The sequence below is a fragment of the Empidonax traillii genome, unplaced genomic scaffold (genome assembly GCF_003031625.1).
Source record: "Empidonax traillii isolate 1590-97213 ecotype Southwest subspecies unplaced genomic scaffold, ASM303162v1 scaffold842:size270541, whole genome shotgun sequence".
In the NCBI taxonomy this organism is placed as follows: Eukaryota; Metazoa; Chordata; class Aves; order Passeriformes; family Tyrannidae; genus Empidonax; species Empidonax traillii.
The window spans coordinates 77,899-105,736 of record NW_020956035.1 but is presented as its reverse complement, the minus strand read 5'-3'; the positions used below and the strand labels follow the sequence as shown (position 1 = coordinate 105,736).

The window sequence follows — 27,838 nt, the reverse complement described above, 5'->3', positions numbered from 1 at the left end:
ACACTTGGACGGTGGAAATGCTGATGTATGCCAAAGCAGGCGCACCAAGAAATGCTGTTGCTATGAGAGAAACAGAGGGAGAGGGAGGGAGGGACAGACCGTGAGAGAGCAACTTGTGGAGGCCTTAGTTTTCCTTTTTGGCTTAGAGCAGAGAGGCTGCAGTGTCTCTCGTTCCTAGCAGAGAGAGTTTAGGAGCTTCCAGTGGGCATTTTCATCAGGCTGAGCATTTAGAGGAAGGGAGGGAGAGGAGAGATGCAGGTCACCTTAGAGTACAAAAGCAATTGAAAAGTAGGAGGCTGTATGTACTGAGCCAATGATCTGTGCTATGATAGATATACAAATTAGTACGGCAGATGAAGCAGCTTAGCTCATTATCCACCTGATGGTACTGAGACTTACAATTCAAAATGACAAAATTAAAATGCAGACACACACAGACATATATTTATAATGACCCCACCTTTTCATCTTAGGAATTATCCAGCTGGGATACCGACGTCTCCTGTGTAATATTCTTGAAGAGCTGCAATAAATTCACCTTGTGAGTCCATTAGCCAGAAAAGGGGGAAAATAATTTGCAGGAATTTTTTTTTGGTCTCTCTTCTTCAGCATAGGGGAAAAAAGTTTGTGCTATGAACTTAGCCGAGCAGCTTCTGGAACGTGAGCCAAAAGGGGCAGGAAGTTGTTTTACAATAGCGTTACAGTGATCTGCCACAAATGGAAAAAGCCAAATGTTGGACTCGGCAAAGAGCAAAAACATCCTTCTCCCCCTCACTTTCCTCCTTCTTGCCCCGTAAGAGAGAAAGAAGGAAAGGAACACTGAGCTAGAGGTTCTTTTTCCTTTTTTAATTACTGCTTGTAAGTAATGGAAAGATTATCTTACTTGCATATTCCATGGCAAGCACGAGGGAAAGAAGTATCAAAGGGACGTTTAAAAAAATGCACTTGGTAACTAGCAACGGGACTTTTGGCGCAATTCCTTGAGTTTGCTTGAGGTTATGGAGGGGGGGGATGGGAAGAAGAAAAGCAAGTCGATGCAGTACGTTTTCTTTAAAAAGGGGGGGGGAGGAGAATGGAGGAGAAACTATATAAAACTTTTTTTTTTTTTTTTTAAGGAAATGTGTATTGATCCTCTGAAGCCGAATCCTCAGGCATTTGTGGCCCGTCCTTGCAGCCCGGTATGTTTTTTGTGAGTGTGTGCGAGTGCTCTCAATCAAACAGCAATCATGGCAGCTGTTTTTCTTCCAGCACAGCAGTTGAGCTGTCTCGCCCAAATGCTTATCAGCTTTTGACTCGGTGCCAAGAGAGTTATAAGGGCCAAGCAGCCTGAGCTTGGCTGTGCAGCTGGTTTGGAAGTAAGGGGCATGAGAAAACAAAATCACGAAGTTTTTTTGTCACATACAGTATTTACTTTCTCAAATAGCCATTTTCAGCTCGGTGGGTTGGGGCTGGTTCTGTGCGTGTGTGTGCTGCAGTCCGTGGTCCTTGCGGACTGCTGTGCGACACAGAGCCGTGGAGGTACGTGTGAGTGTAAAGGGGAGCCTCTTCTCTCCCTATGCATCCCGGCAATATGTCCGTAGAAACCACCCCAGCTTCCCCGCCCTCCCCCCCAGTTAAAAGCTTCATTAGCCGCACTGCCCTGTCAAGCGCATTGCCATAGCGCGGGTGCGTTTACGTTCCAGCGCAGCGCCTTTGCTCCCACCGCTCCCTCCCTCCGGCTCCCCATCGCGGCCCGCGGGGGTCGCGGCGGGGCCGGGCTCGGTGCCGTCCGTCTGCCCATGGCTGCGGGGGATGGAAGGAGCCTGCCCGCGCAGGGCCGTGCCGCTTTCATCATCAGCTCCAGCCCGCTGCGTTTCGCTGGCTCACGTCCTCCTCCTCCTCCGCCAGACTGCTCCAGTCGCTCACAAGGGGGAGGCCGGACTCAGGAAAGGCGGCTGGTGCTCGCATTCCTGCTGCAAGGGCCTCCCCTTCAGACGGCCTTTGCCAGAGCAGAACTTTTAAAAATGCTGCAAATAGGATCTTCTTTTTCCTCTGCTTTCCCGAGCCTTCCTCTCCTCTCCCAGCGTTCCCGACTGGGGCTGGTTCTCGCTTCTCCTGCGTTGTACATCCCAATGCGGAGGGCAAAGCGCCCAGGGCTCGCTCTCTGCTCGTCCCTTTCCCTCTCTCCCTTTTCCTTCTGCTGAGGAAATGGATTCCTTTGGCTGAGCAATGGCTCTTTGCTCTGGCTTTGCTGGTTCGTGTGCTCTGAGGATGAAGCCTTTTACTTGTGATTTTCCTCCCCTGACTCCCAGTGCGCAGTGCTGCTCAGGGAACGAGCCTCTCTCTCTCCCTGCCTTTCTCTTTTATAGGAATATATTTTTAATAGCTGTAGGTATCTGCGCCATGTGAAATAGGGCGGGTGATATCCCTCCAAACCCCTTGTAATTGGACCGTGGCTGGAATGGAAATACTGGGGGGGATAGGGGGTGCACAGGCTGTTTCGTTCTTGCAGACTCACCCCCCCCCCCCTCCTCTGCCGAGGAGGGAGAAGGGGATGTGCAGTAAAATGCCGTCTCTGGGACAGGTGCCAGCTCCTAGACAAAAGAAGTAGAATAGGCGGTAAAGAGGGAGGGGGGGGGAGTTGGAGATTAATAGGCAACAAAAATAGGAATCGAAAATCTCCGAGTGCAGCGCTGGCGAAAGGGCTGGTGCCCGATCGGCCTTTTTTGCTGAGTATTTTCTGTGCGATAGGTGGGAAGGAGAAAGTTGCGGCACACTTTTTATTCCCGTCTCCTCTGCAGACGTTTGGGAGCGTGAAGGGAGGGTGGAGGGAGCCTTTTTTTTTTTTTTTTTTTTCCCCTCCCTTCTTCTTTTCCCTCCTTTCTGCTGAATTATTCATAGTGTCAGTGGTGAAGCCAGGACTATTAGCATGCATCAGACATGCTGTTTGTCTGTTTGCTAACATTCTTCATTCAAGACTTGTTAACTACCAGACAAGCTTAACACGCTTCTCTTTTTCCCCTCCCCTCCTCTCTCCCTCTGTCTCTCCCCCCTCCCTCTCGCCTTCCCTCCCTCCCTCCTCTCGCTTCTCCCTTCCCTTCTGCCTGCCCTGCTGCCTTGCCTTCTTCCCTTCTCCGCCGTCCGTGCCACCCTCGCAGCCGCCCATTGTTGCCGCGGGGCCGGTGCGGGTCGCTGGGCGAGGCCCTGCCCGGCCGCGCCGCCCGGAGCCGCCCGCGGGGACTGCGGAGCCGCATCCAGCCCTGCCGGGTAAGCTGCTCCCGCCGGGGCGCGGGGGATGCCAGCCGGGAGAACCAAGTTTGGGAACTACGTGGGGATCGGCACATTGGCTCGCATCTGCCTGCTCATTTATGATTAACCAGGAGTGCGGGATCAGCCTGGCGAGCTCCGCGCTCGTGCGGGAGGATTGCTTTGCTGGCGATTAGGGATGTGATAGACTAATATTTGCTATTGTGCTGTTTTTTAGGTTCTCTTCTCCTTCTCTATCGAGTCTGCCCCTCCCTTCGCTAGCCTGTTTAAAACCAGCAAGCTTCATTTTCTTAGCAGACAAAGGTCGATCACAGCTTTTATTTCTGAATGCAAATGTTCTAGGACTTGTGCCAGTCCTGCCTTCATTGAGCACAATATAGCTGCTTTCCTGAATGGCGCTTCCCCCTTCCCTTCGAGAAAAATAAAAATAGAAGGGAGCTTCAGAGAAGAAACAAAGTTGGGCGGTGCAAGTTTTTTACATTTATTTAATATTTCAGCCTGTGTGGAGCGTTATTAAGCATCCCTGTGCAGAGCAGCTCCAAGGCAGCCGCCAGCCAGTGCGTGGGGTGTTTGTAGGGGCACACACAAGAGAGGGGACGCGGCCGCATTGCTCAGCTCCTGGCTCTGCAGGTAACTATGTGATGATCTTCAGGCATTGTATCTCATCACGGTTGTGCTTCCTGATTTTCCTAGCAGCGTGAATTTGAACATAAGTGTTTCAGGGTTCATATTTAAATTTTGTAATACCTGGAATTGTTTGGGACCAGTTTATAATTGCTGTCTTTATAATATATTTTTTAAAACTATTTTTCGAGGCCTTTAAAAGTCCATAAGTGCCATAAGTGTATTTTCTTTTTCTCTTCTACTTGCGTGCACAGGCACATGCTCACGCATACTCCCACTCTCTTTCTCTTCTGGTGTTAATGAAGGAACTTATTTTAAGTAGAACACTTAAATATTAGAATAACGCCATTTATAGACCAAAGAATCGTGTGGACATAGATGTTCTGAGTTAGGCGCAATTTGACAGATGGTTAAATGCTTCAGATTTATTACTACTATGAAATTACCAGACCTATGATAATACTTACTTTGAATTCTTTATATAGACAAGTCCATGTGCAAATTAAAGGATCTGGAAATGAATATATTTTAAAGATACTTTACGAGGAATCTATTCCTTTTGTATATATTTCTAAAATAAAATGCATTTTCTACACTGGAAAAAAATGGCATACTTCTGTAAAATATTTTAATCTCCTCATTTTATTTACATCTAGGATTCAAAGTAAATAACTAAAGAAATGCAAATAAGTTTGGGGGGGTTTTGTCCACAAAACAAATAAAAAACCCCCACAAAATAATTGAAAAATACCTAGTGCTTATACACAAATAGTTTTAAATTCAGGCCATTGACAGCATTGTATCAAAATCATCTCTGTATTGGCTTTACATTAGAAGTGTTTTATGGCAACATAAACTGAAATACAACTCATAACTGTAAGTAGTAAAAGAGTATTTATTGGCCGATCACTCTAAAAGTAGCTGGAGAATGTTTTAGTTAACTGTGTAGATTAAGAAAGGAATTTAGGAGCATATGGCTTGGTGATAGCTAAAATTAATTTCTTCGAAGGAGTTTTTAGAGGCCTGTAGTAGCTGCACAGTACAATGCAGCTAAAATACTAGTTGAGGGTTTTAACTCGCAGTCGTTATAAAATCATAAACTGCTGAAAATTCCTCAACGAGAAATTTCAGAGTACTCAGTGGTATTGCTCCTAATGATGCTGTTTATCTAAAGAGGATTTTTTTTTTTATCCTTAAGTTGTAATACTTGGGGGGCTGTTTTGTTGCTGAGGACTAGCAGTTAAAGGAATAAAAAATTGCTTCTGGTGTATTAGTTCATTATTTTGTGGTGGCTTGCTAGAAATGATGTCTCTAAACATAAAATAAGCAGAATTGCCTGGTTCATTTCGCAGGGAGGATTTCTGTAAGCATACTGAGAATGAGCATAGTAGTGCACAAAGACCATGTGCATGTTAATTGAAGAGGGATTAAAATCTGTTCATTAGATTGGTGATTTCCAGGTTTCAAAATTAAAATTATTTTTAGTCTGTAACTTGAAATACAACTGCAGATAGAACTATTCAGCCCCTCAGATGAATGCCTTCAGGAATTATGCACGTGAGCTGGAGCATTTACATTTTGAAAGTGTTTTGCGTTGGACTGCCAAGATTCTCGTACAAAATGTTTGGTGCATGGAATGAAAAATTAGAAGCATAGACAATACTTTGCTTAATTAAAATACTTTTTTTTTTTTTTTAATAGCTGGCTAGGATGAAGTTTTGCATATTTTCAGTTAATAATTGAGGGAAACAGTGAAAATAATCTACGATGCACTGTTTTTGCTCTCAGTTCCGTCTTTCTCACTCATCCTCCAAATGGATATTTGTCCTCCAAAAGGATATTTTAGATGTTGCTGATAAGTGAATGGTCCATTCTTAAGCTCCCACCTATCTTGACCAAAAATCTGTCTTTTGCCAAGTGATAGTGGGGCAGGGAACATGAGGGCAAGGTCCATGTTTTTCAGGCCTGGCAGGAGTGCCGTGCTCCGTGCGTGGCACGGTGGCGATGCCGGGGGAGCGGGCTGATCCCCGGGGAGCGGGTGCACAGCCCAGGCAGGAAGGCTGCCATGGCATCCTCGCTATCAGAGATGACGAGTGGGGTGTCTGCTGAAACTTTTTAAAAGTAACTGCGGGTGTGTCAGGTGCACACTGCCAGGTCTGGACCAGGGTAAGAGAGATTTTATTGTAGGTGAAGGAGAGGGAGAAGGGAGGAGGTGGAGAAGAGAAAGGAAAAGGGAACAGAGCTGGAGTTAGCACACTATGTTAGATACACTATGGGTGCCATCCCAGGTTCTCATCTTCTTGGAATATAGTGAATCAGTAGAACTGTAAAGCTGGGTTGTATTTTATGGGGTGTGTGGGTACAGCACTATCTTCTCCAAGTATATGCCAAGTATCCATAAACATTTTGTAGGAGCTAAGGAGAGATAAAAGGAGGAGTGGAAGGAATGCTTTATTATTATCCTGTTTTGTTTTGAAAAAGAAAAAAATATTTTTTTTAGGGTAGGCTGTGTAGTTCCCATCCACTCAGCACTTCAGCAGCTCCCCTGCGAGCAGGAGGGGTTCTGTGCTGTGCTGGCCTTCGCCCGGGTGCCACATGATCCTGTGGCCCCATGGGCCTTGGCAGGGCCTTGCATCGCCTGGTCTGCCGGGCACACGGGGCAGGGCAGGCCTGTGACCTGACCCCTTCCCTCAGGAACGTGGAAACGTGCTCTAATGAGGCATTTTCCTCCCAACTGCGTCAGTCGCCCACAGCTTGAAGCAGGTGCTGTAATCAGCCCTCTCTCCTCCCCCCGCGATGGTGGTGCTTGGGCAGGTCCAGGATGCACAACAAAGCCCCACTGCCAGACAGTTCCCATTTGGATTTATGGTGCCTGTACCTGGCTGGAGGGGGGAGATGGGGGGGGGGAGGGAGTAATTTAGAGATACGATTGTATGTCTTTGTTTCCCAAATAAGACAGAGGGTAGAGCGTGTCTCTTCGTAGCTCCATGGGTGTTGGCGCAGCCTGGGTGCCCGAAAGTACATCTGATCTTCGCAGAGATAAGTGCTTGTGTGTTCAAGGGCGTGCAGCTAGCTAGACTCAGTGGTACAGCCAGGAGACAGAAAGTTGAAATCCCTGTAGCCAGCACAATAGACATTCCTCAGCAGCGTGAGCCCAGGACGTGGAAAATGGATGGGTAGATGTTTTCAAGTGCACACGTGCATTTTGCAAGTCCTGGGCTTATCCCACTGTAAATGTACTGGCTGTGCAAATCTGTACTTGTTTATGTGTTGGACCCTGTACCTGATCCACAACAGGCTGAATTCTGTTGGGTTTGAGGGGCTTCGGAGCAATCCTTCTCTGCCAGATACTCATTAACACAGTCCGTGTGCACATTGTGAAATTGCTGAGAGATCTGGCCTGTAACTTCTCACTAGCGAGCAAACCGGCTTGTGATTTCCTTAGAAATGGTGCAGAGATCTGTCCTCTGCACTCACACAGGATATTTTAAATCTCCAGTACCAGTAGGATTTACCTATATTTGACTTATGATCTCCAAGATAGTACATAATTCAGTTCAGGAGGCCTTGATTTGTAGATGGATATGTAGGAATAAAATGCCCAGGATTGGGCCCTTTGCAGCCTCTTTTTTAAAAATATATACCATCAAATATAAGATCTCCTCATTTTGAGTTGCCCCTTGTAAAACCTGTCTTTTTTCACGGATTAATGTGACCATTTATTCAGTAGTTGCATACTGTTTGCTCTAACATACATTTAAAATTTGTTATTCCATACCCCTGGAAACAAAGGATCTGATCTAAAGGCCTCTGAAGGTGATTGGGGGGTTCTCTTCTGCCTTCAAGGGAGATTTGGACGCAGCCTGTGTACATAGTAGTTTGCAGTGATGATCTGACTGCTATAGTGATTTTCAGGGTCTTCGACAAAACTTTTCAAAAACTCAAAAATTTTCCGGGCCAGATGCTCCGAAATACACGTGTAAGAACGGGTCAGGTTTTGTTGTTTTGCTTTAAGGAAAAAGCTGGGGAGGGGAGGAGGCTGTGAAAAGCTTCATCTCCGTGGTGCTCCCAATGTGATTTCTATGAATAAAAAAGAGGAATGTTGGGTCAATATTTGGCGTGTAGCTGATGCATTACCTTATGCATTCTTTATTTAAATTAGGGGAGCCTTTTTGGAAGAAGTCTATAGATTTGAGATGGCAACGTACCGCCTATTTATTTTTACGCACGCAAGTTTAAATTAACCTCAACCATCGTATCCTGTTATCTGCCGAGGAAAACATTTAGCTCCTGTCCAATCTCTCTGGAGTTTCAAAGTGATTTGCTCTTTTCAAACTTGTTAAAGCACAAATAGAAAAGTAAATTGCTTTGCATACCCATAGAATATTTTGCAAAGGGAAGGGAAGAGGAGTGAAGGAAAAATGAATTTATTATTATAATAACCAATATACCTTTATCAAATATTAATTAAGTCATCATTTTCTACAGCCTTTGATTGATTGCATTTGAATTGCTGACTGATATTTTGCCACACTTTAAGTCTGAGGGACACTTAGCATGTTGCCCATGTGCTGAGATACCTGCATACAGAAGTGTTTGCTGTGGCATTCATTCAGCTCCTGAAGTTCTTTTGTCAGTGTAAGCAGACATTTCCAGAAGGAGAAGGCAGCTTCAATTTTAATAATAAAAGAGTTCACGTGGTTTTATAATTACAGACGCAAATATTTTTAGAGTGCCAAATCAGAAAAAAAAAAAAGCACTGTTTGAAACTAGTCTTGTTTTCTTTCTTTTTCTCTGTTTTTTTACCACGTTTTAGGTAATTTCAAAAATAGGAAAATAACGCTGCGAACAGTTGATCTCAGGAGCTATAAAACAAGAAGCAGCACCTTCAAGTCTACTTATTTTAACGCTGGGGGGCAGGGGGAGGCACTGAGTAGCTTAGAGCAACACGTGAGTGTTCTTGTGCTTCCCAGCCCTGGTAGGCCGAGGTGATTCCTCTGACAGGGAGGGGGTTTGAGGGGTGTGTAAAGGTTGGGGTGTTCCTGCTGAAGCCCTGCTCCCAGTGACTGCTCTGAGGGACTGCGGGGGGAAGGGGGATCGAGGAGGGGGTTGCTCTGGTGAGGGTTCACTCACATTGTCATCTGCAAGACGTAGGAATCGTGAAGCAGCTACAAATATTGCCAGTGTTGGAGATGGACAGTTGTTCCAGTTCAGGCTGTTCTGAGCTGGTGAACACAGAGCTTTGACGTGGACTTTTAAATGCATTGTCAGTCTTTTCAGAGCTGCTCTTGCTTTTCACTGGGATGCAGTGTGCAGAAGGGTAGGAAGGCTGTTTTGTTGCATCCAAGAGATTTTGATCGCTGTATTTGTTTTGCCACCCATTCACAAAGAGCTCTGGTGTATTTACTTCTGCATTTATGTACACAGCAAGTATTATTTTCAAAATACTTTCTTCTTTGATAAATGATTTTTTCTTAATATTTGTTTTCTCTCTGGTTGCAGATTTTTTTTTTTTTTCAAGAAAGGGTAGCTCTCATGATACTTCTGTTACCTTTGGCAGATGAGATGTATTGTCTTATTTATCTATAGGAAACAAAATAGTATATCTAGTCCTGAGTTGGTGGAAAGTCTCCCACAGATATCAGAGAGTTTTGGATTGTACTCTCAACCCAAAGTAACAGTAATTTAAAAACCTGAGACAGGAAGTCTGAACTCGAATGGCTCTTAAAGTGCATTTAGAGAACACTACAGCTTTGGGCTTGGGCAGTGAGCTTTGGTACCTTCTTGCTTTGTTCAGGCTAACCCCAGGAGTTAGTCAGAGTCTTGCTTTCTGGTTTTAAGGGACACAGCATCAGAATTCTTCCTGCGTCTTCCAGCATGCACTTAGGAATTGCACGGTGCACAGAAGGAATTGATTGCATTATGGCAAAGTGGATGGAAACTCTGTTACAGGCCCAAAGGCCTTGCACATACAAATTTTGCTGCGGGAGTTCGTCGTGGGGTTTAGTTTTGGTTTTAGTGCAGTGTGAAATCTAGGGTTCTTTTGATTGCTTAGTTATTATGTGAATAAATAATTAAAATTTTAAAATCTATTTTCATTAGTAACCATTTTCTAAAAACCTACTCACAGTCTGTTGTGAAGATAGTTAGCTACTAGTTTTTAATTGAAGGTTATACATTTCTCATTCTATAATTATTATAGAAGGAGGAATTAACATGATCACATGGAAATTTTTGTTTCTTAAATGGAGATTTACATTGATGGATTGAAGGTTTAAGGTGCAGATTTACATTTAAATTACATATTACGTGACATTTACATTTTAAATTATACTAAAACAATTATTTCTACTGTCTTCTTGGTGCCTTCTGAATGTCTCTATAAAATTATTTCATTTAAAGTATAACCCACTGCACTATATATATATATATATATATGTGTGTGTTTCACATATGAGATCTGAGTATTTTTTGTATGGGTACACTCCTATTTGGTGTAAATAAAAATGTAGTTGAATGTATAATATTCACATGTAGACATTTAAGATATTTAGAACTTTACTTAGAGTAGCAATTTTTTTCTTCTCTATAACAGGAATTGCTTTTGGAGGTGATATTTAACAGGATAAAAATGGTATCCATCAGATGCTTGTATTTTTTTTTCCCCCAAAATGCTTTCAGGAATCAAAACTTAACTGTGTTGCTTAAGGGAAGCAGCCAAGGAATAGCACCTGGGAACAAGGTGGCCTGGAGTGCTGAGATGGAGAGGGCTGATGTGGGAGAGAGACAAATGGAGGGCGTTTGTACCTGCTGTGAAGCGCAGGCCGGGGTGGCAGCAAGCACAGCGGAGCTGCGGCTCGGTGAGGCCGGAGCTACAGCCTTGCCTGTGGAAGGTCCTGCACATCCCTGTGCAGCACCGAGGGCCATGTCCTGCAATCAGTTTTACCAAGTTTTACCAAGTTCCAAGGAACTTGAAGTATGGGTATAATTCTCTTCCCAAAATAGATGTCTTTATACTGTCAGTTGGATATGGCTGGTTTACACCCATATAAGGTTCTGGGCTGGACACAGAAGCCCTAAAATTCCATTATTGCGGAAATAATTGCCGCAAGCCTTTTAACTTCTGATGCCTGCCGAGTGGAATGGGCAAAAGGGCCCACACACGCCTGCTGGGGGGTTGGACTTCCCCTGGAGAAGGGGATGAGGGCACCTGAATCCAGTCCCTCAGTTTTGTAACTTTTCTTGTCACCGGCCTGTTCCTCCCGAGATGCAATATAACCTAAAATGCTGCACTGAAGGGTAATTAGATTTCAGCAGGAAGTGTTAAAAAGCTCTCCTGAAGATTAATCTGTGAAAAACCAGACCTACACCTTAGCTGTGTATATTAGTTCTAAGGTTGCAAACAGTGGAAGAACAAATAGAAAAGTCTCACAATTCAATTAATATTGAGAGATCAAGCTTGAAAGTGAAAAATCACTTTGCCAGTGCACTTGCAGACTGTATTCCAGCTCTGTATGAGCATTTCTGCAGAGCACTCAGGATGAAAAGGCTCCTCCAGGTGACCCGTGGCTGTCTGGTGGGTGTTGCTTATAACAGCAATTAATGAAAGTACAATCATCCTTCACGGAGTGCAGATGACCAGTGCAAGGCCTGCATGGAGTCTGTCCCACTCAAACCACTTCAGACAGCCTTCAGCTTTTTTCTGTCCCTCATGTACCACGAGCCGCTAGGAGAAATAATGGGCACAAAGAGTAATTTCTGTTGTACCATCAAAATCAATGGTCCCACTTTTGGGACTGCAGATTATTTTGATTGGAGAGTTTTTCTAGTCATTCTTCTGTCCTTTAATATAATATCCTTTAAGTTGTAAAATACGTATCTATACATTCTGTTGTCCAGAAATTAGGCCTTGATGAAGCATTTGTACATAGGAGTTGTGGTGCCCTTGTCTGGAAAAGTGAGTGAGAAGCTGGGAGATTCTTTTACACTCAGCTTTGGGTGTAATAGTAAGAACCTCTTCAGGTTTCCTGCTCCTTCGGTGCCTCAGCCCCTCCCCTTGTAAGTTGGAGGTAACTCTGGTTATTAATCTCTCGCCCTAAGATTTCTGCTGTGAGAAATGGCTGTATGAATAAAGGGAATACCGAGCTGGGAGGGAAGAGGTGTGGGCTGCTCTGATGTACAGTGCCTGCAGAACTGGAGGGATTCAACACTGCTTTGCACGAGGGGCATCTCATAGTCTGGGTCTGGGCTGCAGCTGCTGTTCCAATCCTTGCCTGCCTTTGAACACAGACCTTCACTTGTAGCTGTAGGAGGTGACTCCTTGCCTCCCAGAATTTGGTAGCGTTCTTTCCCTGAGTGGAAAGGTTATGTGCTCTTTCTCTTACCTGCCGTGAGGTTTCTTTCATCACCACCATCTTGTAAATTTTATGCATTCATAGGTAGTAGGAGAGATTGCAACACACTCAGCATCTGCATGGATATACCCCAAATCAGAGTCCAAGTCTGATCAGAACAGCTGAAGAGAAAGATACTGTGAAATTGCCTGGTCTGTTGTCCTTCCAGTTTAGGACAGTGCTGTGCAAGTAATTAAAATCCAGTATGTTGATAGCATTTTAAGATTATGTGGGTAAGTTAGCTGACTAAAAAAAAAAAACTAAACTGTCGTGTCCCCTTTACTGAATACTAAACAATAACCATGAGAACTAAAACTTACAAATCATAACGTTTTATGTACTCCCTGCAGAATAAAAAGCTGGGCAGGAGCTTTAAAAAATAAAGACAGAAGCATATTTTAAATCTTTTGTTTACTGGCTCTTTTTTTTTTTTCTCTCTGACAATTCCCTTCTTTTTACCTTACTGCTTGCCTGACTGTAGTTGAGTTTAGGATTTGTTTCTTTTGTCCTAGGAGCCAGGCAGGCCTGTGCCCACTGACCCTGCAGCATGTTGCAGTGGGCTCAGGGGAGCAGGTATTCTCGGTCACCCTGTGCACAGTGTTCCTTCTCCTGGGTGCCCCAGATGCACACGTGGTGAGCAGCGTTGGGCTGAGCACGTGGAACCACACTGGTTCCACCATGTGGACACTTCAGCAGGCCAGTGTGCTCAAGGAATACTGGAAAAGCTGTTTTGCTTTAGTTTTCCTTACCTTTTCAATAAGTGTACCTGTGGGAATCAAATCCTGCAGATGCTTATGCGTAGATTTGGCTTTTGCACCCACTTTGTGATCACAAACTGTGTTGCTTCCATATCATCTCCCCCTCCTTCCACTGCATCCCTTCTCCCCACATCCGCAGTTGCTCGGGACTGTGTGAGAAACCAACGCTTTGGACCAAAAGTGGAAACACAGGACTTCTGCAGACAGTTTACTGAAACGTTTCCTAGAAGTCCTCTGCCCAGTTTGACAGCTTTTTAGCCTGATTATTAATGGTTCTGACAATCTTTGGGTGAGTGCTGCCAGTCCTGAGTCAGTTCTGGTGCCTACATTTCTTTCAGCATCTCCAGCTGGCTCAGGAGTGCTTTTGGTGATCAGGGGTCCTGGAATCCCACTTTCCAGGCCCAGCTGCATGTGGATGTCTGGAGCACCAACAGGGATGTAAACTGGCCGGGGCAGGCAGTTTCTCTCCCTGTATGCAGTACAGGCTGAGGTCAGATGGGAGAAGTGAATGTGATAAACCTGAGAGCAGAAAAAGAAAAGGTTCAGGTGCTCCACCTCAGACTGTGGAGCTGGGCGGGTATCTGCGTGAAGTGAGTGCTCCAGTTTTTTTCGTGTTGTTTGCACAAGACTTTCAAACTTCTGTGTCTCATTTTTGGGTTTTCCCCAATTTTTCTTTCCTTGCTCTGTAGGTCAGTTCACATCCAGTCTTTCCAAAAATCCTAGTAGGCAGACCTGTGGTTGCAGGCATTGTTTTGCCATGTGGTCAGAGGCTACTTTTGGCTGATGGACAGGTCGGAGGAAGCTGGACTGAGTTCCCCTGGCCCCTCAGGGAAAGGGGTGCTCAAAAGGGTGAGCAGGTTCCTGGAGCTCCTTGTGCCACAGCTGGACTGGCTTTAGCCAGAAAAGCACACGGTCTAAGTGTGCTTTTTGAGAAACAAGGGTGTTGATTGCTCCAGGAGTTTGTTGTCACAGAGAACGAGAGTTGTAAGTACACGAGAAATCTTCCTTAGGAGGAAAATCAATAGTAAAACAATGTTTCAGTCTATAGTCTCAGCAAGTCATTTAATTTTTAAACCTTTAAATTTAATTTTTAAATCTAGTTCTTCTCAGAGGTGAAAGCTTTTCCATTTGTGTTTTATTGAATTTGAGTAGTAAGTCAGCGTTGGGAAGGTTTTTGTTTTGTTTTTGTAGGATGCCCTTCCAGTAACTCCCCAAACTCCTCACAGCTGTTTCCTTTTTTAAAAAATGGAAATTTTTACAAGGTACATTTTAATTTTAATTTGCAATCAGTAACAAGTTCCTCTTTAAACATGGAATATATAAATTTCAGACTGTGTTTTAACTGGAAGCCAATTTTTATTTTGAGCATATATTTTATGAATAAGTTACTGTTATCACTTGTTCTTACTGTAGATGTACTGCTGCAAATAATGCAGTGACTTGTACCTCTGTAGGATTTTTACAAAGACCGACACCATGAGGCATTAAACCTCTCCCTAAAGATATGGAAAAGATGTAATGACATAAAAAATCTTTTCTGAGAAACAGAGACAGAGGAAAAAAAATAAAGACAACTGGGTGAAACATATTTCTGTTGATTTGGGAGTTCATATTTTATTTTGTCTAGCAATCAAGATGCATTTTTTCTTTTTAGAAAATAAAAATACATAATTTTGACTTCCAGTTTGAAAAAGCAGAAGCCCTGCGTTTACATATTCCACACAGTTTCGTTTTGCACTCCTCTTTCCATTTTTGCGTTTGCGTGTCGCGTTTTAAGTTCAGATTTTGCTTTTGCTTTTGTAATTTTCTGTTTGGAAGGAGAAGAACAGTGATTTCAGTTCAGACAGGTGAAGCACCAGCCGTGACTGCGTGGCTGCTCCCGGAGAAGGAGGTGGCCTCTGGAGTGGCAGCGTGGGACCCCAGCGGCTGTGCCTGCGGGAGCCCTGCGTGGTGCTGGGCAGCTCGTGGGCTGCGCCCGCTGCCTGCTTGGCAGGATTGGAGCCGTGCTGGGCTCCCAGGCATCGCTCCGAGTTCCTGCAGCAGGCAGGGCGCCTGGGCTTTCCCTCCTCTCGCTGTACCTTCAGCTAACGTATCTCGTCTGTGGCGCGGCCTCTTCTGAAGAGCCCGAGCTTTAGATGAAAATGGAGGCAGAAAGGAACTGCAGTAAAAGTAGTTGTACTGCTAGTTCATCCTATGATTAATAGCAAGACTTGCTTAGAAGTTAGTCTTTGATTTCCTCTGTTTAATTGTAGCCCTAAGTGAAATGGGTTTTTGATTTATAGAAAATGCAAAATTGGGCACAGAAAGTTTTAAATTACAGTAACAGTAAAAAATTTCCCACAATAATCATCCCATATTGTTTCAATTCAAAAGAGCTAAGGCTTGATTTGTGTGGGAAAGAATCCATAGCAGCCAAGTTCCGTTTGAAACTGGGGAGAGGGGAGGATCAATTACCTTCTTCTGAGGATATAAAAATATGCCTGAACTTCACTATGTAATACTTTTATCGTATATTCCCTCTCTGGAAGGTTACATGATGATTAATTAATTTAGAATAGTTGTTTTCTTACATGGGTACCACGAAAAAGCAAGCTAGAAAGTTTGTGTTAGAACATACAAGAATGTTGGTTTTAAAAGCAGAAGCTTTAGGAAAAGCGATGGCTCGTAATCATGATGGAAAACAAATCTGGTTTTTTTTATAATTACTTGCATTGTGCAGAACAGTTCAGTATACCGTGAAAGTTTTAAAAGCCATAGTTCAATAACTGCAGTAACTTTAATAATGGCAGTTTAATTCCTAAACTCCTTTTGGAAGTCCTGCACGACTGATCTCACTTTTGCTGCACCGTATTTATGTTGACCACAATGTCTGTGTATGTTTACAGCAGTAATCCTAGCTGTTGAAATTCTGGATAGTTAAAATATATTCAGTATCATTGAAGCTGTTCTGGGGGAAATGACTTGGCTTTAACAGGGTGAGACCAAATTCTGCTTTGTTTACAGGGGTAAATGCTGAAAAACACTAATCTTACCAATGAGGGTTTGCATGTGTGTTCCTGAGAGTAGAGTTTGGGCCTTTCATATTTGCTTTTTTCGTGTACCAAAACACAGTTAAAAATAATTTTGAAAATAATATTGAAAATCATATTGCAGTTGTTATTCTGTTGGCCAGCTTGATGTTTTTTAAAATTCTGCTTCACAGTCTCTCCTCACATACAGTTTTTATTTGGAACACACTGAATTTACAGTTTTAATATAAAATGCTGCTTCCATTCTATTTAATTTGGCATGACCAAGTGTAAAATCTAACCATAATGCACAATATTGGTCCATTTATAAGCATTTTTAAATTGTACTGCACTTCTTGGATAATTTATTGTGGTAGGATTTTAAAGTCAGGTAAGCACTGCATTTGTGCTATAGCCTGACAGTTTAATCAAGATACAAATTTAGAAACAAATCAGCACTGTCTTTTATATAGTGCCTCTAAATCCATGGTAATTGGTACCAGACCTCGGTAACAGGGAAGGATCGCAGTTTCATGCTACCAATACCAGTGGGTGTTGCTCCACAGCTGCATCATATAAGAAGAGAAGATGCAAGAGAAATTAAAGGATCCCCACATGCGTTTTTCTGTGACATACCTTTTGCAGAGTCTGAGGCTGATGGAAAATTCCCTTGAATCCAGCGTGTTAGAGGGCTGTAAATAGTGCCATATGTTCTGCGCACTTTAACTTCTACCTTTGGAGAGCACGGGGCACTCTTTGAGTCAGCTTTCTTTACTCTGTAGTTTTGAAACATTTAAAAGAGCACGAAAGCTTGGGGAGGGGAGAATGCAAATGCTGCTGGTGTGTTCCCTGGCTGCCCCGGGCTCCCTGCAAAGGCCTGTTCCGGGAGGCTCTGCCGTGCCAGGATGTCCCGCGCAGCACGAGCTGGGCGCAGGTTGGTCCTGCACACCCGGGAGCAGATCCGAGCTATAGGCTGAGCTTTGTGTGCTCTGGCAGCACAGATGGAGTGTGCTGTCATTAGGACTGTTTGTTGCCTGTTGGAACACACAGCATATTTCTACCGTGGCATCAACAGTTTCTAAGAACTGAGGTCAAAATAAACAGGTTGCAGTTGGATACAGGAACAGTCTGGGAAACAAAATTCTTGCTTAGGCATAACTGTGTTCCTAGATCCGTGGATAAAAAGGCATTCTTTCACCAAGGGCTGGTCTAGATTTCTGCTGGTGAGTGCAGATCCTCATGGAGTTGCAGGGGTACGCTCAGTAAGTTTTCTGGAGAGATTGGTGCGTGTATGCAGAAATGACCTTATTTTAAATAAAGAAGCAATTTTAAGCACAATAATTTCACACTGTTTCTCTCAGTCTTCGTAGGACTTGATCAAAGTGGAAGTGATGTCCCGGTGCCCATTTGAGAAGGGCATATTTCAGTTAGAACTCAGGCTCCACTGCAGGTGTGGATGGCACTGAAGGTGGCAGGACTCTGCGTGGGACAGACAGCCTTTGGCAAACCCTCTGGAAGTGGCTGGAGTTGCCACTGCCCCAGCCTCCCCACTCCACCTTGTTCCTGGGCATTGGTGCTTCCTCAGCAGAGCCTGTGAGGGGAGCGTGTGCCCACACCTGAGCTGCTTCGTGTCCACCCACAGGTCCAACTGGAGCCCTTGGAAGCGCGTCGTTCTCTGCTGAGCTGCTGCCGTGTTCCCGAGGCCTGCGCCTGCAGATCCAGCGTGGAGAGCCCCATCTCCAGCAGCCAGGTGGAGCAGACACCCGGGGAAAAGGGACTTCAGTGTATGACAGAGCTCAAATGCCAAGTGCCCCTTCCACCCCGGTAAGTATTTACAGGATCAGCCCGTACATAGACTCAGATTCCAGGTGATTCCTGGCCCCAGGGAGATGAGCAGACGGATTTTAGCCAGGGATATCTGTGAAAGCAGGGTTTAATTTGTAGTGTTTAAAAAAACAGCAGACTTGTACTTAACAGGACAAATACTTGGGATGATTTTGGCTTGAGAGAGCTGTAAGTAGATTTGTTTCTTGACAGAATCAGCAACAGTCACTTGGAAAGGTTTACTCATATTTACCTGGTCACAGTTTGTTAACAACCAATGGAACTATCTCCTGCTTGTTGGGCTGCAAACACACAAAGGCATAGCAAGCTGCTAGATGTTAGAAAATGTTCTCATGGGGTTTTGTTGGGGTTTTTTAGCGGGAGGGTTAAATGTAACTCTAGTTTCAGTGGTTAAAATTAGAAGACAAGATTATTTTTTCCTTTTCAGAAATGAAACGTTATTGAGCTGTATGGCATGCTTAACAGTAAATAGTTAATACAGATATGAGTAGTGAAGTAGGGAAAAGAGGTGTCAGGAGAATTAAGAAAATTTAGACGACTAATATGGAAAGATGTGTTTAGTTCTTTTAAGAGTGAAAAAGAAAGCCTTCCCGTATTCTTTGTTGCTTCCAGTTTGCTGCTGTTGCCATTCTTACTTGCCATGTCATGAGGAGTTCAGTGCTCTGTATTAAAACCAGAGTAGTAATATTATCATCCCTTCCTTTCCATATGCTGCTTCCACCACAGTGACAGGGAACAGCGCTCCTGGAAAACTCCTTTTCTGGGCTGATCTTACTGTCTCCACCAGGTTTTCTTGGCTCTTGCTATGCCTCTACACACAGTCTGTGTGTAACCATGTGCCTTTCCATCCTTTGCCCTGGCAGGGCTGGTGCAGCCTCATTCCCCCTGCCCCAGCCCCTCTCCCCTGCGCACAGGCAGCTGCTGAGTCTGCAGCTCCTCGTGCCTGTGCCTGAGTTGGGAACACTCTCCTCCCCCCCACTTTTGAGTTGGCTCTCAGCGCCTGCCGCAGATGGTCTGTACCTCATACATAATAAGGATTTTTTTTTTTTCTTCTGAGGAGGGTTTCTGTGAATGTGAGAGGCAGACAGTCTGGCAAGCTTAGACCTGTGTTTTTATATTTTTTTGTAAGTGAGCCTTGAGGGATTTGTTTGCCATAGTTTGGAACCCCTTAATAGCTAGTGGAGCTCAGTAGTATTTTGGTGCCGAAGTAGGAATCTGATTTGTCCACTTGATGTTTTCTGAGGGGAAATTATATACATAGGCAAAATGAAGTTAGGGCCCAGCTGGACAAGACAAAGAAATTAAGCAGAGGCATTCCAGGAATTAAAGTGGTTGCTTTAGGAAGGTGATCTTCTAATAAAAGTATGATAGGTTTGTGTGAACTATGTTTGGGAGTTGCTTTGGGGTAGGCTGTTAGAGGTATATACTAGTCCTAGTAAATGTTTTCTGGTGAGTTCACTCTGCACTGCTTTTAGACTTGAGTAATAAATTCTGGGTACCAAAATGTCCCCAGGACCTCATGTAAGAGCCAGAGGAGCATTTTCAAGTGTCAGATGGTTTGAGTTCTAGGTAGCTCAACACTTCCTCGTTCTTTTGTGTGGTGTTGTGTTGGTGGGGTCGCACTCAGCACTCCCGGAGCCATAAAAATAGGCACATGTGGAGAGTTCTGCTTCATGGGCCAGGCTTTGATTTTCTGTTCTGCGTGGAAGCTGCCTGCCTGCACAGGGCTGTTCCTGATCTCTGCAGTACGCTTTGGGAGCTGAGAATGTACAACATACGCAGGAGGAAAATAGTGGAAATACACTTATACCAGCAGTTTTAGCAGCTGATTTGACTCCCCCAAGAAAGGATATGTCAAGGTCAGATATGGGGTTGTGTGTTTTAGAAGATAAGAGAAAGACGTCCTGAACAAAGTTGGATTTTGTTCATGATGAGGAAGAGTTTTTTACAGGTATTTCACTCCTCTGTTTTTCGTGTTAGCACAGTCCAAAACAGACTTGTGGACTGTGCAGTATTTGCCAAAGTACTTTGGGGTTTAAATGTCTGAAACTGCTGGCTCCTCTAAGGAAAAAACCTCACTGTTGTCAGATAAGGCACTTTCCCAGGGCCTGAAGTGTGTCAGAGTAAGGAACTCTAAGGAGTGAGCAGAGCAAATAAAATACTTTGAGAGGAGATGAGCTTCAGAGAAGATGATTCTTAGGCAGCAGTGATCGGCAGCACACGATGGTCACAGACTCATCCTCCAGGCTGGAAGGGACCTCAGGAGGCATCTAGTGCAGCCTCCTGCTCAAAGTGGGGTCAGCCCCAGGATCAGACCAGGCTGCTCAAGGCTTCATCCAGTTGGATCATGGAAGCCTGGGAGCATGGAGACTGCACATCCTCTCTGTGCAGCCCCTTCCATTGCTTGGCTGACTTTTTGAGCTGCTAGGATGCATGTTTTAAGCATAGAACACGAGGGTTAGAGATCTACTTAGTCTTAAAAATTAAGTGTTGTGTAATTGCATAACTGTGAAACTGAGGCTTTAAGAACAATACTGAATATCATGAAATTTGTGCTTTGATTTTTAAGTTAAGCAATATGGATAAGATCAAGAGTCTGCTGCTTTTGTAAAGCCAATGTTCATCTAAGAAGGGTTTTTTTCAAATAGTGAACCGTATCTGTAAAGTTCTGAAATGATAGCTACTATTATGTGCTCCTCTGCTTGGCACAGTAATTAAGGTATACATTAATGCTCTGAGACGTGTTTAGAAGTATGGAATGAAATTATTCACCCTGCCACTATAAAAATTGCTTGCTGAGTCCAACAGCATATGTGTTGCTATAGAAAGTTGTTCATGTATTCTGCATGGGTACAGTTAAATCTAGTATTTCACATGTTTTATTAAATATTTAAATATAAAAATACCTTTAATTGTATTAAAGATATGTGGGGGTTATTTACATATTGAACTGGTCTGGGACAGATGTTTATAAAGGTAGATCTTACACTGTAACAACCACTAAGGATTAAATTGTCAAGCTACTCATACTGCTCATACTACTCATACTGAGGTGTCTGCAAGCAACTGTGTGAGCAGGGCAGCAGGAATTCCTGCCTCTGCAGGGTGTGGCTCACCCCTGCCAGGTTTGCACATCCACGCTGCCCGTGGGGTGAGTCCCTTGGGAGCGCCGGGCACGGCCCTCAGCACTGCAGGGTGGGTTTGTACCTCAGAGGAGGCCCGTGGCTGCTGAGATAGTTCTGCAGCCACTGATTATTTCAGTCTTAGATTTAAGTTTGCAGTGTGGACTCTATCTCTGGCTTTCTGAGCAGCCACAGTGTTCTCAGGAAGGCTCTGGTGTGGGTTTACAGGCTGTGTAGTTACCAGGTGAGGTACCACCGCTGCTTGCGCCACCACTATTCTGCCTACCAGAAAACCTTTGTAAATAAACATTCCACAAGATGCTCGAGAAGATGCTCAGGTCCAATTTGCTCTGTGGCTGTGCAGGCTCCACTCCCTGTCAGCCCAGGGGCAGGTGCATGTTCTTCCCCAGCGCTGACGCCGTCCGGAGCATCCGCTGTCCCAGTGTCCCAGTTTTTGTGAAAGTCCAAATTCTAGATGCTCACTGGCATACACACCTCTTAGCATGTTCAAGATCTAAATGCAGTGTTGAGGCAGCCTTTCTTTTACAGCTAATATTGATATCCTGTCCCAGAGTTAGAAAAGCAGAGAAAAGAAAACCCTGACAGATGTTTGTGCTTTAGTTGATACATATTTGCATATTTCTGCGTGGTGAAAGTTGGTTCTTTTAATTGTTTTTGCAGCCTATCAGCCTGGATGTAGTCACCCTGCCAGAAGGATGAAATTTACAGCAGAAGAATTAATTTAACACCGAAAAAGCTCTTCCTCATCTGAACTGTCATTCAAAATGAATGATAAAAGTCACCAAGGAGAAGTTTTCTGTCCCACTATTTGCAGGACTCCTGGAAAAATCTTCTGAAACTTGAGGTAAGTTTTAGAAAAAAAGAACAAACAGCTTAGCTGTAAAGTAGAAGCTGATGTGAAAGTGTAATTCTAGGGCAGAGAAGATCCTGTGTGTGCACTGATCTCTCTGCTGAGATATCTGTAGGAGCAATGGCATGTGAGAAAATTTCAATGCAGTATTTGTTTAAGTAATCAAAGCAGAAAGAATAAGCCTAAGTTTACTACCAGGATTGAATAATATATATATATTTGAAGGAATTGCTTAGTATTTAAAAATGAAAGCTTCTATTGTATTTTCGATATTCTTTTGAAAATATATGTCAAAGTACAGAAATGTTTAACTACGAAAAATAAGTGATAGTGTAAGTAGGACAAGTAGGAACTGCTGAGTGGTATTTTGGCTTGCTTAGCTCCTGAGAAATAGCTGCAGTATTTGCACTGTGTTCAGTTAATGCCATTGTCTTGCCCTTGGTGGTTTTGTTTTGCATTCAGCAGTGCTATCCATTCTCTTACATCTGGTGAATTAAATTCTTCCAGTGTATTTCTGTCAATGCTTCAGTCAGTGCTCTGTCAATGTAGTACAGGTGGTTAGGGTGTCATCGGGATCCCTTCTCCATCACTGTGGTCGTAGGATTTTGTATGGAGCATTTTCCAGAGCCTATCAGTATTATACAGGACTCCTTTTCTCCTGCTTCTGTTTCAGGTCCGAGCTATAACTAAAATTCATGCCAGAAACCTTGCTTTCTGAACGCTGGGCATAGTTACTGGTGGTGCAGGTGTTCACATTCAGGGCAGTATCAAGTGCTGCTTATGATAAACGATGGAAAACTCACTTTATAGCCTTAGGAGTTTGGCCAGGGCTTACAAGCAATTATTTTTCATTTGTTTATAGTCAGACAAGTTTATAAGTAAAATGGTAATGGGCATAAGTGTTCTTGCAGCCTTTGCAGCTCCTCTTTCTTTTTAGAATCAAAGAATATTTGTGGTAGAATGCATAGGAGTCAGTAATAAGTGTGGGGGGATCAACAGCATGGATATTTATTTATTTGTTTATTTATTAAATGTGATTATCCCCTATCCTCCCATGATCTGTGCCTTTGCAGTACAGGCAAAGCATGCGTCTTTTCAGTTTTGCTCCTACTCCAAATGCTGTAGGATAAGAACGATAGCTGGACACTGGTACCACACTGTGCACCCCAGAGCGCCAGAGTATTAATGAACACAGGCAGAGCCTTATGTAAGCATGACATCAGTGTCTCATTTCTGGAAATGACTAGTGTAAATGACCACTGGCCTGATGGATCCGTTGTGCTGATCTGTAGCCTGCACGGCCTGCCTGTGCATTGCATCAAGAACGTGAAAAAACTTTCCAGGAATCCTGACACAAGGTGATACTGTTTTGGTTTGCGTAGGAAGCATGTATGTGGGTGAATATACGTGTTGCATACGTGTGTATAAATAGGTAAAGTGTCTTGGATTGTCTGTGTCTGGGGGCAAAGCCTCACGTTTGACAGACCTTTTAACTTCAGGGGTTGTGCATCTTTTGTGTCAGCTCTGAGACAGTTGAGATCAGCTGAAATGTCAGTCCTGGGGGGGGGTCACTGGTGGGTAAGAGAGAGTTGCCATGATCACAGTTTCTCTGAGAGCCCTTGGAGTCTATGATTTGATTCCTCTCCCAGCTTGGTCCAAGCCAGCATGTGTTTGTTGGCTGTAAAGCACATTTGTCTCTGCAGCACCAGGGGATACCAGTCTGGGGCTGCCCATATCTGCTGAAAAGGTACTTGAGGGTTGGGAGTTTCAAGACCTTAAATAACTATATAGAAAGATGACTTCTGTTGAGGAAATGTTACCACTTTGCTCATTTCTGTCTTTCTTTTATGACTTTCATTGTGTGCCAGTGGTGCTGAAAAACTGAGATTTGGGTGTCCATATATTTTATACTGAATTTAAAACATAAATAGCTTACCACAAGAGTCTTCTTTATAAAAAGTGAAGAGAGAGAGAGAAATCCATTAAGAGGTGATTATTCTTATTAAGAAAACGGTGAGTTATTATTGCTACCTCTGACATACCTAAGTCTAGTAATACATGTATCTCTTTAGGACTTGACCTCAGAATAAATTTCAAGATCAGAAACTAAATCAAAATCATCTAAAACTCGATCCTCATGTATTTTTAAGGAAGTGCTCTATTCCAAGAACTTTAATATATGAAATCTCGTTAAGGTTAAAGTCTCTGCAGGCTGGAGTTAATTTTTTGAGGAAGAAACACAGTTAACAGTAAAATCAGGTAACACCCAATGATATTGTCACAACTTGTTAATTAAAATAAATTTGTAGTGAGAACATCTTCAGTGTATACAAAAATACCAGCTTCTCTTTTTATTGTTGTGTTGATACACGATTTTCTCAGTAATAATATACTTCATTTTGGAAAAAAACTAACCTTTGTGTCTTCACTAGCAAACATTCAGTGCTCTTCTGACTGTTTTTTCATTCTGTTGGTTCTCATGTGTTCATGTGAGAATTTTTTGGATCATACTTGAAAAATATTTTAGCACTCAGTAAACCTTCCTTCAAGTACACTTGCTCTGGGTGCTCTCAGAGGGAGGAAGAACCGCTCTCCCGTGCTTCTCATGTCCTGGATATGTGCAGTGCCTCTGACAGCTGATGCTGCATTGCTCCAGACAGAAATAGAAATCAGGAAATCTGGCCTTGTATTACCTGCTGCAAAGTGAGAAATGAGGCATTTTAAAGTCAGGTGCAAACACAGAATCCAGTGTAGTTTTCCTGTTTCTGATTTTTCAGTTCTGGCCCAAGGAGTATGGTGTTCTCAAACCCAGCCGAGGGGAGAGGCTGGCCCTGTGCCTGTTAGTTTTCTGGAAAGTTATTTGGATGTGTTGAGGTCAAGAAAGAGGTTTTGGTTGTGTGCAATTTTGTTTCTCGCTGAGCTGCAGGAAGCAGATTCCCTTGCACACAGGCGACCTTAAGTGGGTTGGTGAGCCATGAGTACAGGAAACGGACAGTGAGAGCACTCAGCTTCTCTTTGGAAGAGCTTGACAAATCCCAGGCAAGGCTAGGCCTCCTGAGATGGTTGGCATTATCAGGCCGTGCATCTACAGGACTGGGTTCAAGCACTTACTTGGCCTCTCTGCTCTTTTTTTTTGTTTAGAATTTCAGTTCTCTGGAGTATTATTAGACAAGGAAATGATGTGTCCACATAGTTCAGATTTAGCAAACTGATAACAATAACGATAAACAATTAATTACTAAAAAAAGAGCATGAAAGAATAAATATGTTTAAGTGTATTTTAGATTTAAATGTAGCAGCTGTGCAATTATTATTCTCAGACTCTGGAGTGAGGCGCTGGGACTGACATAACTTGCCCTGAGTATTCCCCGGATTAAAAATTCTTGCTGTTTAGATTCTGTCATGAAATGGTTGGCATCCCAACAGTCATGACAAGTGTATAAGTTGGCAAGGAATTAAAAACGGTGGTGCCTCTGAAGTTTAGCAGGAGGTTTCCTGCCTGGGGATGGCGAAAATTATAGCTGTTGCTAATGCCATTCTCTTGTTTGTGTAGCAGCTCGTTTCTGAAACAAAGCAAGCTTGGGCACATGTTCCACTTTGTAATAGGAACTGCTACATTTGATTTTCTTTGAGTGTTTTCAGACACTGGAGTTTTCATGTGCCCACTTCTTTTTTTTTTTTTTTCTTGTTGTTTTGTTAATAAATTAAATCTGACTACAAGGTCTCGCTGCCTCTGAACTGCAGTAAGGGCTGCTTGAAAAAGCATGAGCCTCCTAAAATTTTTAGTCTCAAGAGGAAATAACTAATTTTTTGTTTGTCTTTGATCCAGTCGCATCAATGCAATTTTCCTTCTTCAAACAATTGAGCCTGCAGTTCATTATAGTGCAAGACCGGAACCCTTTTATTACCTTATTTTTAGCAACAATTACATTAAGCCTTAAAATTGCGTTTGAAAAAGAAAGGCCTGCACGAGCCCCAAATCTTTGCTCCTAAAACTTGCTCTTGCTGAGGTCCCCAAGAGAGGCAGTGGCAGATTGAAGCCCAGCACCTTTGCTCTGCTGGGAGAGGACCAGTTGGCCGGGAGTGTCCTTTGCTGGTGGGACTTGATGGCTTCTCTATGGCCAGGGGGAGGAGTGGTGCCCTCGCAGAGCGAGGCCCCTCCTGATGTCTTTGTTTGCAGGATTTTTAATTTGTTCTCCTCAAGGCTTTCAAGGAGTTTGTAGTCCTCTGAAGTGACCTGAGGGTGCTGTGTGTGCTGGGCTGTCAGTCCCTGGGGCTGTGTGGGACCCACTTGCAAGTGCCGTCTGTGCCGTGAGTCTCAGCGCCCTCCTGCCCCCTGCGTCAGGGAACACTGTGATGACACGCCAGGGCATCCGTGGAGGGGAATCTGGGGAGCTCCTCAGCCTGGAGCTCCTCAGGAGCTCTGCAGGGCTCTGCTCCTGCAGGCTTTAGCATCTTCCCAGAGCACGGCCTCAGACTCTTTCACAGCTTATGTACTTGATTAAAATGTCATTTCCCTTCAGCTTATGGAGCTCAGAAGCTCTTAGAGGCATGAATAAATGGAGAGACAGGTTCTATCTGCTATGGAGTTGAGGAGCTGTGATTCAGAGGAAAAAAATCATTCTGCCAGGCGATTTGTTAGGTTCAAGCATTGCTTCCAGAATTTTTCAAACAAGAGTGTTCATCTGCAGTTGGGACTGGCTGACACTGTCACTTCTTCTTAGGAAATATGCCGTTGGAGAATGTTGTAGTTTTCTTAAACACGACCCTTAGAAGTCTAGGAAGAGAAATGCACTGCTGAGGCAGGAGGGAAGTAAGGGAGAACACTGCATGAGATTTGGAGGTGTCTGCCAAACTGGAGAGAGCAACCTCCTGTCACAGCGGCTGTGGCAACCCAGCTGGAACTTGGAAACAGGAGCATAGTTTGAAACATTGGATATTTTACTCTCATTGTACCTGATTGAAATATCCACATATTACAGGTAGTAAAGCTCTCTAAATACCTGTATTAAAGTTCACTGCAAAAATAGGGAGCCTTCATGTTACTTACCTAACATACTGTGCACAGAAACATGGTTAACATTCAGCAGGCTGAGAGACCCACAGATAGAAAAAAATCTGATTAATAGCACTAAGAAACGGGCAGAGTAACCCCTGCAAGGAACCAGACCCCTTGGAATGCAAAACTGCCAGGCCAGGAAGATTTGAGGCGCATGTGGAAGAGCTGTGTCTGTATGTGAACCTGACAAAGAGAGTGAAAATGAAGGTACAGCTTAATGTTTCCACAGGACAAAATGGAAAAGTGAAATAAAATTGCCAGGAATGAATATACAAACGCTGAAAGAGCTGGGGAAAAATACCTGAGGAGAATGTACAGAAGGCAGCAGAGGGATACTTTTCCCTAAATCCCAAAAGCAAGAAGCAGAGAAGAGGATAGATGCTTGCATCGTATTGCAGCAAGTTCTGGCATGCACATGTACGTTAGAGACATAAAAGATCTCCTAATTAGAGACAGGATCATTTGTGGGACATGTGATTCCAGTTTATAGAGGAGGAATTGCTGAGAAAAAGACATCCAACCCTAGAGGAATGAATCAAAGAACAAGAGCAGCTGAACTGTCCAGGGGAAAGGAGCAAAACGACAGCCAATCTTACAGGACACAGGCTGTGTTTAAAATGAGTCCAAGAGACAGGGAAGAGATGGGCTTGGGAGGGATGAGTCTGAGAGCTGGGCACAAAAGGGGAGTGACATTTGGGGCTGCTGGGAACAGGGCACAAGGGGTTCGTTCAGCACTGTGGTGTCTGGCTGACATCTTGCGGGCTCTCTCTTGGCAGGAAGAGAGGAGGCAGAAGGAAAAACCCCCAACCAGGTGTGGTGGGGCAGCAGCAAGATGGAAACCTGCTCTGTCTCAGCAGAACAGGAAGCAACAGGCTGTTCTGGAGCTCAGCATGTCTGAAGGAATGTGAAATC

At 43.8% G+C, this 27,838-nt stretch overlaps 2 long non-coding RNA genes across 3 annotated transcripts in view; both read left to right on the top strand.

Annotated features, from left to right (window-relative positions):
- LOC114066982 overlaps positions 1 to 17,837 on the top strand; it is a 32,355-nt gene extending 14,518 nt beyond the window's left edge. Inside the window, exons 2-3 of the long non-coding RNA XR_003573284.1 lie at positions 1,116 to 1,178; positions 17,672 to 17,837. This is a non-coding gene — a long non-coding RNA (uncharacterized LOC114066982). The remainder of the gene's footprint in view (positions 1 to 1,115; positions 1,179 to 17,671) is intronic.
- A 3,802-nt stretch (positions 17,838 to 21,639) lies between these two features.
- Positions 21,640 to 27,838, top strand: part of LOC114066985 — a 29,768-nt gene continuing 23,569 nt past the window's right edge. For both annotated transcript variants that reach the window (XR_003573286.1, XR_003573287.1), the window contains exon 1: positions 21,640 to 21,861. This is a non-coding gene — a long non-coding RNA (uncharacterized LOC114066985). The remainder of the gene's footprint in view (positions 21,862 to 27,838) is intronic.